This window comes from Mesoplodon bidens (genome assembly GCF_964165515.1).
Source record: "Mesoplodon bidens genome assembly, chromosome: 17".
In the NCBI taxonomy this organism is placed as follows: domain Eukaryota; kingdom Metazoa; phylum Chordata; class Mammalia; order Artiodactyla; family Ziphiidae; genus Mesoplodon; species Mesoplodon bidens.
This window is the reverse complement of record NC_138174.1, coordinates 8,268,804-8,282,214: the sequence shown is the minus strand read 5'-3', so window position 1 is coordinate 8,282,214 and position 13,411 is coordinate 8,268,804. Positions and strand designations below refer to the sequence as shown.

General features: G+C 42.8%; 1 protein-coding gene across 3 annotated transcripts in view; it reads right to left on the bottom strand.

Moving 5' to 3' along the window:
- RXFP2 (relaxin family peptide receptor 2) overlaps positions 1–13,161 on the bottom strand; it is a 99,023-nt gene extending 85,862 nt beyond the window's left edge. For all 3 annotated transcript variants that reach the window (XM_081215105.1, XM_081215107.1, XM_081215109.1), the window contains exon 1: positions 13,037–13,161. The gene's annotated coding sequence lies outside the window, so the exon portion shown is untranslated. The remainder of the gene's footprint in view (positions 1–13,036) is intronic.
- Positions 13,162–13,411: the final 250 nt, after the last annotated feature.

The window sequence follows — 13,411 nt, the reverse complement described above, 5'->3', positions numbered from 1 at the left end:
GTAGCTTCTTTCTGGGTAAGAAATTCTCCACCCACCTTGCAGGGGCTGGTCCATAATTTTTGCTTGAAATGAAATCCATTATGAGTAAGTATGTAGCAAATAGTAACAACTTTTAAACCGAAATAGGGAAAAACATCTGGATTACTTGGCAATATAGAAGTCCAGCCTGATGATGAAAGCCAGGCACTGTAATTTGGATTGCCTGAGGGGTATGATTCATCACATTATCACTCCTTAGGGGCAGAATCGAATCTGTTTACAAATGAGGAATTCTAAAAACAGAGAAGCAGCTGCAGATTTTCCTGGATTAGACCAGCCATTGTCTCAGGTCTAAGGTAACCTTTAGAGCTTTTCTCCCCTCGCTACTCTATTGATTAAGTAAAAGCCAGATACAATAATTTGGAGCCCTGAGTGGTTGGGGATCTTTGATGGATTGGGAGCTAGGAAGGCAGAAGACAGCTATTCAACTCCTCCAGACCTTTGTAGTCAGGAAGCTGGGACTTCCAACTATGTATGTTGCAGTGGAGAAGCAGGAAAGAAAAGTTTTTCCAGGGTTGGTTTTGTTTTAACATATTTTATTTTTGTAAATATTTTTGAAGTATAACATGCAAAAAAGTGTGCAAATCTTAACCGTACAGCTGAATATATCTTCACATAGTGGATGCACTCATGTGATCTGCAGACACAGATTATGAAACTGCACTGCACCAAAGACCACCCCTCCTACGTCTCCCTCTTATCCCTGCCCACTGCCACTGGGCAACCACCACTGTGACTTCCAAAAGCATACGTTTTTTGGCCTGTTCTTTTAGTCCACACAAGTGGAATCACGCACACATTCTGCTGTGTGAGTAGCCTTCCTCACTCAACACCACAGCTGCAAAATTCAACTAAATTTTGCAACTAAACCTCCATCCATTCTCACTGTTTTCCACCAAAGACTGTATGTAGACCCATCCACCACCCCTCACAGATGAACTTCTGTACTGCTCCAGTCTGTGGCCACTGCAAACAGTGGTTCCATGAACATCTGTAGATGTGTCTTTTGGTGAGCGTATGTGTGTATTTAGTTGGGTATATATCAATACCTAGGAGCAGAATTGCTCAGCCACAGGCTCCTCACAAGCAGCACATTTAAATCCAAACTCCATAGCACAGACCCCAGCGCCCTACATTCCATGAACCTGTGGTCTGTTTCAGACCCATCTCTCATATCCCACTCTGCAATTCCTAAGACTGATTGTCAAGATATCTCATGTCCTGTGCCAAGGCCATTTATTCCCCTTTCTTGCCTGACAAACCCCTTCTGATTCTTCAAAGTTCAACTTAAATATTAGTGAGCCCTTGCCTGAGGGGTGCTCTTAAAGGAAAGGTGGCTAGAGGATCCATTTATGGAAGAAATCACTTGAGGCCACGATTGTAGCTCTCTGATAAGTTCAGTGTGTTAATTTTAAATTAATGCTTTACTTTTTTATAAAATTTATGTTCATTACGGAAAACTGAAAAGAGACAGGAAAAATGTAGTAAAAAAAATAAATAAAAGGTACCCAATGAAAGTGCCGTTGCCATTTTGGACTGCTATGTACCATCATCTTTGTGCTGAAGTTGATGATGCCCTTTCAAACCTCAACGTTTCTCAACACTATTACTGACTCTTGATACTCACAATTTTCAGTGACTACATAATATTTCTTGCATGGATATACTATAATTTGTTTAACTCTTCCCAGTTGGATTGGTTCCAATTTTTGTTATCATAAATTATGGTGTGCAGAGTACCTATGTGCACACAGCTTTGTCTACATTTCTGTTTATTTCCTTGTGAGAGATTGTTAGAAGTTGACTACTCAAAACAGACATGAAGATTTTTAAGACTCTTTATACATACTATCAAGTTGCTTTAAAAAAATATTAGATCACTACTCCCACCTGCAATGTATTAGAGTTTGTTTCACAGCACCCTAACCAGAATTGTGTATCTTTAAATTTTTTTTTTTGCTTATTCCATTGGGTTTGTTTTTGTTTTGTTTTGTTTTTCATATCTTGCTGTTATACTTTAACTTCTTTGTTTATTAGTTCAGTTGAACCTTTTTCTTCATATGTTTACCAGCTATTTGTTTTTTTTCTTCTATGAGCTAAGTTAGAATTAACCAGTCTCAAGGTACAGAATTGAACATCAGTGAATATGTTCAATAGTAAGAAGATTCATTTACCTCACTCATTGATCAAATTGAGCTATTGTATAAACTCTTATATAAGACTATTTGTCAAATTAAGTTTAGTTTTTAAAAAACCATGTTAAAAAACACATAAGGAAGAACTTAATTCATTCAACACTAATTGATAGTCTGTTGTGTACCATTACTGTGCTAGAGATGGTAGACAAAGATAAATTAAACATATTTTGCTCTCAAGATGCTCAGAAGTTACAGCATAAAGAGTGTAAAACAGATATTTGGTAGAGAGAAGAAAACTCAGAGTTCATTGTGCACTCAGAGGAGAGGATCTAACTCCTTCCCACGAATTAGAGAAATCAGAAAGGGCAGGTTTCTGAGAGAAACACTAAGAGTGAGAAGGAGTTTACAAGGCAGAAAAAGTTACCTTGTCTAACAGATACCAATTATTAAGGGATCCTTCTGTGTCCTGCTGTCCTACTAGGAAAAGGTCAGATGCTTAGTGGGATTGGAGAATAAGGTGCATTAGGAAGAGATAAGAGGCAGCAATGGTTAGTTCAAAGCTAAAATATGAAGCTTAAATGTACTGATAAGGAATTTGGAGTTATCCTATTTTTGGTAAGGAGTCAACATTTCAAAACGAGACTATTATTATCCTTATTTTTCAGCTGAAGAATTGGAGATTTAGAGAGGTTAAGTGATTTGCCAAGTTATGCTGTCAGGAAGTGAAAGAATTTGAAACCATATCATCTGACTCCTGAAACAGGGTTTTTTGTACAATGCTACAATTCTTCCTATTATTCCATGCATCCTCACCATACCCGTAGGAAGCATGCTCCAGGAACTGAGCTAGATGCTCCAGACAGCAGGAGACAAACCTGCTCTGTTCTCTCTGCACTGCACACCTCCACACCCGACACCCCCCACCAACATCATACACACAACAAGAGAGGAAAAGCCACCCATCTACCTGGCAAAGGCTAGGATGTGGGAGATGATGCAGCAGGTGCTGGGCTCTCAACATCCTTTGTTTTAGGCTCAGAACCAAAGAATATATTCATTGACAACAAGAATACTAATCACACTTCTATTTATCTTCCCACAACCCTCAGATATCAAGGGTTACAGAGCATTTTTAAAAATTTACACCCAAACTGATTAAAGAGAATTCTTATTCAGATAATTAGCCTTTGTAAATTGGAATGAAAGGGAAAAAATGCTTTTTTCCCTGGACTTCAGGATAATCATTCTGTCCCTTATTAAAGACCAATTGTTTGGGAACTTTGGGCCGTAATCTAGAAAAGCAAACCCCTACACAACAGGGGTGTAGCTCAGTGGTAGAAAGCATGTTTAGCAAATCCCATTCCCTGACAGCATCCATGAAAGCAAGTTTTCACTTCTATCCTATTGATCTTCTCTTCACTTTCAATGACCTGGCCTCCAAAGTTAAAGAAAACCTGAAAATACTGTCTGTGTTCTTAAGACCTATAGTTTCCTTCCCAGCACTTGAAAGTTACTGGAGATATTTTGCAGGTCTGTTCAGTTTCTATGAATTATTCCCATATGTGTGGGCAGATGCAAGGAGCTGAAGTGTCGATAAGAGGTTTGCTGTATTTTGGCAGGCTCTCTGCTGGATAAGCAGCTCATAAAGAACAAAGTCAGGTGGTGAACCTTGTGCCTAGGATGATGGGAGGGACCTCTCCAGAAAAGGCTGGAATTCATTAACCACCATTCGGAGATGGGGTTAAGGTTTCACTTGCGATCTAAGGCACGTGAAGCCTCATTGTTTTTCTGCACCCTGCTAATTGTTCAGGAGATGCACATCAACCCTTTGACAGAAGCCCAAAGCTAGTCACACATATTTGGTGGCAGAGAATTACTTTCACCTTCAAGCTCTTGACATGGCAACCCCTTTATTTTATTTATTTTTTAAATTAATTTATTTATTTGTTTTTATTTTTGGCTGTGTTGTGTCTTTGTTGCTGCGCGCGGGCTTTCTCTAGTTGTGGTGAGTGGGGGCTACTCTTCGCTGTGGTGCGCGGGCTTCTCATTTGCGGTGGCTTCTCTTGTTGCAGAGCATGGGCTCTAGGCATGCGGGCTTCAGTAGTTGTGGCTCGTGGGCTCTAGAGCCCAGGCTCAGTAGTTGTGGCTCACGGGCTTAGCTGCTCCGTGGCATGTGGGATCTTCCCAGACCAGGGCTCGAACCCGTGTCCTCTGCACTGGCAGGCAGATTCTTAACCACTGTGCCACCAGAGACGCCTGGCAAACCCCTTTATTTTGATGTGATTTTTTAATTTATAAAATACATTTGAATATTTATATTTATTTCATTTATATTCTATTTATTTTGATTCCCCATTGATTCTTTATAGTCTGCCTTTATACATCATTCTTGACTCTTTTTTTGTAAAGAGCACTTCCCCTTTCCTCAAAGGGTCACTGCATGTATACTGGGGAAGACTTGAGAAATGCTGGCAAGGGTCTGGGCATCTTTATTAATTTGCACTGGCCATGTAGCTGCTCAGATTTTAAAAGAAGATATAAAGTACACAACTATGAATTGCATTTTCTAAAAATCTACCGCTTTTCATCTGAGATATAATAAACAGCAAGATAAGGTAACTTCTGCAAAGACACAGCCAAAGATTTGAGTTTGATAGAATAAGTTTCTAGAACTAGATGATTTTCAAACTATTAAGTATAAGATTCAAAATAAAAGAACACATGTCTAATATTCAAAGCAAAGATGTTTGTTTTGTCTAGTAAAGTTCAGATGTTGACTATTTATTGTATTTTTTATGGGTAACAATGTGATACTGATTACCAAGATAAACCAGAGATAAATAAACACAATTATGGGAAATTTCTTCTGATTTTATATATATATATATATATATATATATATATATATATATATATATACATAAAATGGGATCTGAGTTTCTGCTTTTTAGCTTGAAGCCATATATGGAATTTTTTGAAAGATTTATTGATTCTTCCAGGAGAAAGTAATTTTCTTCAGAAACTAAGAAATAGTACCTTCTGTTTATTGTAAAGAGAACATCTGTTAATTATGATTTTTTTCTTAATTCAGGAATCTTTAAGTGAACGAAAAGAGGGCATTAACCAATAAGAGAAACGTTAAGACATCAGTAGATAAACGAGCAAAGAGCTCGAGCAGAAAACAGACAAAAGAGGAAATATGGCTGGAGAAAAACGGAGGAAAAAATAATGGTTAAAAGTGATTGGCATAATTACTCAGGGAGAAAACTGCATTTGTTTAGCAAAACACTAAATGGGCCATTTCAGCTTGTGAAAAGACAGCCCTAGGACATGGCCAAGTGGAAATGAGAGGGGGACCACAGGCCTCTGAGAAGCACAGGGCAAGGAGCGCAGGACTCAGGGGCGAGAGGGGAGCTTGACAAGGTGTGGTCAGGAAGAGGCAGGCCAGCCAGATGCAGGGAACCAGGATCCAAGAAGGAAAGGGATCAATGAGAATTTCCGAGGAGCAGGAATGGCTGGGCCCTTTTATTTATTTTATTTTTTATAAGTAAATTAAAGTAAATGAGATAAGTGTTTTTTTAATTAAAAAAATTTTTTTTTTGCCCACATGGCATGTGGGATCTTAGTTCCACAACCAGGGCTCAAACCTGTACCCCCTGCAGTGGAGGCATGGAGTCCTAACAACTGGACCGTCAGGGAGGTCCCAGCTGTGCCCTTTTATGATAGAAATGTCTCATGTTTAACTTTTAGGTTGTTTGCCGTCCTAAGAGGTTTTGTTTACTTGCAAGTTCCATCCCTCCTTTTGCTGCCCCTCATATGAAGAGAGTGATGAGAGTCACATGAGGTAAGAAATGGGAGAGACTGAGAGTTCCACTGATTCAAAAAATTGGAGTAAGAATTGACTAGATGAAAAATATCAAGTCTCCAGACCTGTCACAGGGGACACTAGGTTTTCATCACCCAAGGGAACTGAAGCTACAGAATATTTTAATTTAAATATAACGGAGGGACTTCCCCGTTGGGACAGTGGTTAAGAATCTGTCCGCCAATGCAGGGGACACAGGTTCCAGCCCTGGTCCGGGAAGATCCCACATGCCACGGAGCAACTAAGCCCATGCGTCACAACTACTGAGCCTGCGCTCTAGAGCCCGCAAGCCACAACTACTGAGCCCACATGCTGCAACTACTTAAGCCCATGTGCCTGGAGCCTGTGCTCCACAACAAGAGAAGCCACCACAATGAGAAGCCCACGCACCGCAATGAAGAGTAGCCCCTGCTCGCTGCAACTAGAGAAAGCCCACGTGCAGCAAAGAAGACCCAATGCAGCCAAAAATAAATTTAAAAAAAATAATAAAAAAATAAAAAAATATAATGGAACAAGGTGAAACCAGCAAGCAGGAGAGTTTGCTAACATCCCTGCAGCTTATGTGAAGGTAACAGATTCTTCCTCAAAAGAATAAAAGATGGACAAATTAAAATAAGCACCAGGCACTATTTTAGCTATCAAAATAGGGAGGGAAAATATTCACGATGAGCTAGAGTCTTGCCGTTTCGTACCTTCATATATCACTGAAGTCATTGGAAAAGGAACTGACCTTTTAGAAAAGCAATTTAGTAATTATATATCAAGAGACATAAATATGTCAATATGCATAGATCAGTAATCTCACTGTGAGACTAGATCCTGAGAAAATCATCCAAATATGAAGATGACATTGTCGCTATTTACAGAAGCTAAAAAGTAGAAATGATGTAGATTGACAATTGTTTGAGTCCACTGATTTGCCTTGTTTTTCTCCTTAATTCCACTGAAATTGGCAAAGAATTAAGAGGAAAATTTTAAGAGGAAATCCCATATCCGCTCTGAAAAATTAGGGACATTACTATAAACAAGGGGAAAATAACGAATCATTTTTAGACTATATAGCAGTAACCAGAGAAGACTGCTCACATTTCAACATGAGCAAAGGAGAGACCTCACCTAGGAAATGAGTGCACAGGATCCCCCAAAGGGACCCCAATGAGCCCTGGGAAACCTCAGACACCGGAAGAGAAGGCTGGCCATCAATCAGTCCACGGGGTGCAGGGGTGATACCTGTTTCATGGCACCAGTTTCCCCCACTTTTGCCCCAGTCTTCACTGACACAGGTCGGCAGTGGGCTCATGAAGACAGTGGCCGTGCTGCATTACCCACACAGGGAACAGCAGCAAAATCCAACCACTGGTGCCCAGCAGGGATGGTTCCACCCACGGCAGCCTCTTCTCTCCCCCACTCCTCACCCCCCTACCTGTGCACCTACCTCACTGCCCAGAACAATCGTTCAGCCGGCAGGTTAGGCTTCTGATCACTCTACCCTCACACCCCACAGCCCATGGGGACCACACTGTGGTGAAATAAAACTTTAGAAAATGTAAATTTTCCTCTTTCACTATTTGGCAACCGCTGAAAGGTTTAACACGCAATCTCAAAAACAAAACAAAACAAGAAAAGCTGCTTCAACTCCTGATACTGAACAAACACACATTTTCTCAAGTTGAATAAAGGAAAATCAACAGATAAATAACAATATTATGTCAAAGGAAGAATAACAATACTTTGTTAAAGGATAAATAACAATATTGTTAAAGGATAACTTTTTTCAAAAAAGTGAATCATGTTGGCCCCACAAATATAGAACGAACATGTGTCAAAGGTTTCATTTAGTTCATTTTCCAGTAAGATGTAAAAAAGGTGGGAGGGGCAAGGACAAATCCAAAGAGTAGACACAGACATAAACAATCAGAAACGCAGAGGTGCACTTGTGATTAGATGCAAAACTAGCCTCTTGCACAGAGCAGCCAATCACATCCTCACCTTGTGAAAGGCGTGGTTAGCATGACGGTTGGCCCTCTAAGAATTAAGTTCTATCTCTATAGAGTTGCAAAATTGTCAAGCCAATGAAAAGCTCAGATCCCCCCCAAATCCAATAACCTATTAGAATCCTCTAGACCAGGGGGTCTGTGAACGTTTTTCTAAAATATTTCTATAGCTATTTTAGGGGTTGTAAGGTCTCTCTCAACTACCCAACTCTTCCCAAGGCCTGGGACTAGTGCAGTCCCACAGGGGCCCATGCTGAGAAGAACCCTGTGCTTGGGGTTTAATGCTCTGTGATTGCAGCCTCCAAATTCTTAATAATTTCATCTTTGAATTTGTGTTTTGTAAGTGAAGTCCATTGGGACAATGGAGCACATGCTGAAGGCTTGGAGCTTGGCTCCTGTGGTCCACCACCTCCCTACGATGGGTTCTCTGCTATATGCTCCCCACCCCACGAAGCCCCGGGCCCTCTCTGTCCCTGCAACCACCGCTACCCTGGTGGGGGCATTTCCTGGACTCAAATATAAGGAAGGTCAGGGCTGGGCACCTGGCCACCCCCGCTGGCGCTTCCACAGCATGTTCAGTGGGCAGCTAGTTAGGGGGGGTGGCTCTCACCCACCCCTGATCCAGGAACAATTGTGCCCCAGCATGAAGATGGCACTTTGCCATCTGGGTCACTCATTTGCCCTGGGTTGGGGCTGTGGATCCCTAGAAGGGGAGATAATTTGGTGGGTAAAAGTGAGTAGCTTATTGTTTTAATATGGCTTCTCACACATTGTCTGATTTATCCTTGATGCTTTCAGCCAAATAAGCCAAAGGGCAGCTGATACTGAGCTAGAAATTTACTCCAAGTGTTTCCAGGTTTTCTTTCATCCTCAACTCCCTTCTGCTTGCACTTGTTTTCCTCTCCCAGCTGCAGACTGCAATTCTGACCTTAACCCCATTCCAACTCTTTGTTATATTTGCTGTCATTTTGGTTTTTTTAGCCTTCATTTGTATGTGTATTGGGTGTTATGTGTTTGTAACGATATAGGCTTAAATGTCTGCATAGTTACTTTCACAGATGTTTTCCTGGTGTCTTATTTCATCACTTTTAACTGAGAAAATTACCCTGAGCGTTCTGTTCTATTCTATTGTTCCATCTGCCTATGCTTTCATCAGCAGCATGTGGGTTCCATGTCAGTGTAGAGGGGTGAAGAGATAAGCCCAGGAATTAGGCAGACCCTGGCTTCACAGCTGATTAGCTGTTTGATCTTGAAGAAGTTAGTGATCTTGAACAACCACTTTAATTCCATCACTTCTTCTGTAAAAAATGGATAATAATAGTGCCTATTTCACAGCATTACTGTGAAGATTAGAAAAGATAATGTGCAGAAAGTGGTTAGCATAATGCCCAGCACCTCACAAGTGCTCAGCAGATGATAGTTTATCATCATCATCACTGTCATTAGCTTTCTTTAAGATGGATTTTGAAACCCAGTAGTTCACTTCATAATTCATCTTTTTTAAGCATTTTGCCTGATTATTTTTTCAATAATTTGCAATCAGTCTGCAAATTTCCAGAACTCTTTTGGGACTTTTACATTGTAATTATATTAATCCTCTAAGATAATAGGGTCAGTATCTTTAAAAGATTCAGTATTCCCACCTGAGAACTCAGTGGATCTCTCCATTTATCCAACTGTTACATCTATTGGGAGAATTTGTCATTTTCTTCATATTGGCAACTAGACACTATGCAGGAGGGACATTTGTCAAGGAGAGGCCCACTGCCCATGTGAGGGGCAAGATTTAGCATCACACCAGGGTCAGAGAAAAGGTGGAACCACGAGGGCCTATTTGGAGGGTTGGGGGCATGCAGACTCTGAGAAAAGGTTCCTAGCTACAGAATGTATGTTTGTGTGCCTCTAATGGCCATCTGCAAACCAGGCAGTGGGCTCTCACCAGAGACCCTGATTCTGGACTTCCCAGCCTCCAGAACTGTGAGGAATTCTAAGCCACTCAGTCTGTGTTCTGTTAGAGCAGCTGACCAGGCTAAGACATGCATCTTGTTTCCATCTGAAGTTGTGTTATTCCCCCAAGTCTTCTGTGAATTGCCCTCAAGTGTTAGTTGGGTCTTCAGCTGTGTGCCTGAGTCCCGTGGACTTGGGCAGAGCAGCACAGCATAGCCTGGGGCAGCCTCTGGAGACGGTAGGATGACTTGGTGAAAAGAGGAGAGCAAAGCAGGCCCTGGAGATAGGCCACTGATTGAGTGACGTTCAGGATGGATTTCTGGAAACATGCAAACTTAGATTCCTTTATCCTCCGGCTCTGCCCCTCCATCTGCAGTCCTTTTCAGACCTCACAAGACAGGAGTAGACACCTCTGGTAGGAAAGCTAGGGACCAGATCAACATTTTAAGTTAAAGGAAGCATCTTCCCAAGTGTTCTCTCCCCCCTGCTTCTCTCCCTGCTGACTGACCTGGGGGCATGGACGATCTCCCACTGATTTCAGTCTGGAGATCTGAGGGGTTGGGTAGCACCCGACAGGAGAGAAAAATGGAAAACGGATTGCTTGCTCTGAGCTTAAGGTGGGAACAGGAGGAAAGAGAAAGGCAATCTTCTGCTTCCATTCTACACTGTGTCGGCTGCCTGGAGAGAAGAGTGAGGGTCCCCCATACGGGCACCCAGCTGACTTCTTCATAAACTAAGACATGAGCATTTTGTCATGGAGCAGAGAGGGCTGACTCTGGCCTGCTTTGGGGGATAAGAACCCTGGTGTGGCCGAGGCCTCCCTCAAGCCAGGTTCACGTTTATATTTGTAAAACTTCTTCCCTTTCTCTGCCTTCCCGACTACACCTTCTGAGATCTGGAAGTCTCAGATTTTATCCAGTTATCAAAAAGCCTCATGAAAACACTTTTAAGACTAAGCCAGGTCTAAACCACCCACTTGCCTCAGACCTACAGTCAAATGGAGGTGGACACTCACACAGTTGAGTAAAACGTCCTTCTGCTGGGAATGTTGCCACATAGACTGTGAATTTTGTATTCAGTTGACCCTTGAACAACATGGATTTGAACAGCAAGGGCCCATATAGACAGGTTTTTTTGTTTTGTTTTGTTTTTCACACGCACACACTGTATTTTATTTTTACAAGAGATAAATAGACTGACACCAAGCATTGTAAATGGATGACCACAACAAAAGCAACAATGATTGCAATTACCAAACACGAAACACACTCATACTGTGTCATAATATTGATATTCAGTCCAGTAATCCTCCATTGTAACAGCTCCTTTACTTTGCAGTGAAAATTGATTGGTATATTTTTTGCCTCTGAGTCCTTGTGGGATTTTTGTTGTTGTTGTTCAAACAGAAAGTCACAAAAATTATAATCATCCTCATCAGTTCATTCAGTCCCATATAATTAATTTTTTTTCATCTTGATCTTTTGTTAGCACTTTTATGAGTTCATCAGTTTTCCATTAGAGTTCTGAAAATGCTTATTCATTCAGTTCAGCAGTATAGTCAGTTTAGACAGGTTTTTCCCCCCCAACAAATATGTACTGGGTTGGCCAAAAAGTTCGTTCAGGTTTTTCCGTAACATCTTATGGAAAAACCCACACGAACTTTTTGGCCAACCCAATACTACAGTGCTACATGATCAGGGCTGGTGGAATCCACGGATGCAGAACTGTGGATACAGAGGGATGACCGTAAAGTTATACTTGAGTTTTCCATTGTCCAGAGGGGTCAGTGCCCCTAACCCCCACACTGTTTAAAGGTCAACTGTACATCCACTCCCTGCTTCCACCTTCCTGCCCTCACAGAGGGAGCCACAGCCTCCAGAAGGAGAATTCCCAGCCCCGTTCCAGCCAGTCCCCTTCCCAAGCCCAGCTCACCTTTCCCCATCATTTTGCTTCTTCAACAAGCAGTGTGCTGAAGAGCAGAATTTACAGATCACACTCTGCCGTGGGTGCTAGTAAGGTCAACTACAGGTGGTTAAGTAGAAAAAAAGAGACTCTGAGGGAAAAGATTAAGAGGCTAACTAGGAAGGAGAGGGGTTGTCCAGAAAACAAGAAAGGGTGCCAAGAGACATGGAGTCCTAATTCCATCAAACACCTCAGAGAATTCCTGTGAAATGGGCACAGACACATAAGGCCATGGGTCACATTAGCAGAGCAGTTTCAGTGGAGTGCTGGGGAGGGCTCCAGATTCCAGGGGGGTCAGGAATGACCAGGCAATGAGGCAACAGGAACTCATGGCGCTGCTCTTTTTTTCTTTTGCCTTATTTGATATGTTCAAAAGCACATTATGGGCCTTCCCTGGTGGCGCAGTGGTTGAGAGTCCGCCTGCCGATGCGGGGGACGCGGGTTCGTGCCCCGGTTCGGGAAGAGCCCACCTGCCACGGAGCGGCTGGGCCCGTGAGCCATGGCCGCTGAGCCTGCGCGTCCGGAGCCTGTGCTCCGCAACGGGAGAGGCCACAACAGTGAGAGGCCCGCGTACCACACACACACACACACACAAAGCACATTATGTAACATGCATGTAAGTCATGGTACATAGTGATGAAATGAACACCACCACCTGCCTGAAGAAGAGAGCACAGCCAATGCTATTGCATCTACCAGGCCCTGAGGACCGCTTTTCCAAGCAGTTTGATTCTAAAGGACAGAATAAAGTGAGTGATATAAGCTAGAGCGGGAAGAAGGCAGGAAAAGCACTTTTTCAAAAGACAGACTGGGAAGCTGAAGGCACAGGGGAGAGTGGACACACGCTTAGCAGCCTTGCAGGGCCCATCAGAGGAGGTCCGAGGACCAAGAAACAGGCTTCCGGCAAGTTTTGCAGCTGTGCTCTTCCTGAAGGAGGAGCGACTAGCACTTATCTTTCTCTGATGGGCCAAGTCTAGGAGGAGCAGGATTAACACCGACGAGAGGGATGCAGGTCAAAGCGTCACCGGCAAAGCCCATTCACAATTCCCGGGAAATAAAAATAGAAGCTAGGTAACAAAATAAAGTCTAACCTTTTGTTTTCTTTTCCTTTGTGCTTAGTCTAGTTTCACTGGCTCACAGGGTGCTGCATTCCGAGGCGTCACATCCGGCACTTTAGACCAGAGCTCCCGGTAACAACCGGCTGTGCTGACACCGCAGCTCAGCGTCTGCACACGACACTCAATCCAAGATGGCGGCAGCGGGGCGTGCAGAGAGGCGGTGCCGGGCTCTGGAGCTGGAGCGAGAATAGCACAACTGCGCCTGCGCCCCCTCGCAAAGACTCCTCCTCCTCCCCTCCCTGCAGTCGATTTCCAATTTCCGTATAAAGCAGCTCCACCCACTGTTTGTCCGGAGAACGTCTGCTCTAGCGTGGGAGCTCTCGTCTCTCCATTCTCTGATCAAAGAGG